This window comes from Mus caroli, chromosome 6 (genome assembly GCF_900094665.2).
Source record: "Mus caroli chromosome 6, CAROLI_EIJ_v1.1, whole genome shotgun sequence".
Taxonomy (NCBI): domain Eukaryota; kingdom Metazoa; phylum Chordata; class Mammalia; order Rodentia; family Muridae; genus Mus; species Mus caroli.
In genome coordinates, this window is record NC_034575.1 from 92967464 (window position 1) to 92968444 (window position 981).

Sequence of the window (981 nt, forward strand, 5' to 3'; positions counted from 1 at the left end):
TAATTGAGGTTGACATGGTATAGTACTGGCCAAGGACGCTCAGCCCCTAGAGGCTTGATGGGTACAGTCTCCTAGCCCTGTCTTAGTTTTAAACTACTCTTCCAAAGAAATAACACTCCCATCACAGAGTTTACCTGAACAACTAAATTGGACAGAGGGTGTGNGCACTACATTGAACATCAAGCCAATTAGCTGGGATCTTAATTACACCTGCAAAATCCCTTTGTCTTTCCCCTGTGCTTGGAATCTACTCAAAGGAGAGAGCTCCATGGTAGCCATAGTAACACCCACACTCTGGAGGGGACTGCACCAAACTGGCTTCCAAAAGTATCAATGCTGGGCTGCCCCACCTTTTGGTCCGCTTCTCCGATCCCAGCCTATGTGTAACCAGTCTCTGGTTCACGTTCCTCTGTTTCACATCATCCTGAATGGTTTCAAGTTTCCTGTTAAACCCAAGCAGGACCCTAAATCAGAAGCCTGAGAACAGACATTCCAAATCCCGGGCCGTGGGTCCTTGGCCAGAATCTCACAGCAACAGTTCTAGATACCATATTTCTCTGCTCCTAAAACAAATGTTTGCTAAACACAGCTGTGACTGCTGGGCACGGTGACAATGTGCCTCTAACCAGCACTGGAGAAGCAGAGGCAGGTAGCTCTGTGAGAATTCAGGGCCAGCCTGGTCTACTTAGTGAGACACTCTCCCTACCTTATTCCCCCCACCCCCCAGTGAGGGTGGGGCAGGGGAGTTATTCAGACAACTTCTGTGTCTCCTTGTCNTCTCCCAATGGAATGTTCCAGAAGGCTTCACACACTGAGATGACTTCATTTCAAAGACAGTGCTAACATGAACAGAATGACAATGACCCCTTATTTTGATCTTTCTTGATTTTTTTTTTCAAGAAAGGGTTTCTCTGTGTAACAGCCCTGGCTGTCCTGAAACTTGCTCTCTAGTCAAGGCTAGCTTCAAACTCAGAGATCCTC

The 981-nt window shown here is 47.3% G+C and overlaps 1 protein-coding gene across 1 annotated transcript in view; it reads right to left on the reverse strand.

The window, feature by feature from the left end:
* The window catches only part of Tafa4 (TAFA chemokine like family member 4), a 194163-nt gene that overhangs the window by 192917 nt on the left and 265 nt on the right, over positions 1–981 (reverse strand). The gene's annotated exons all lie outside the window — the stretch shown is intronic.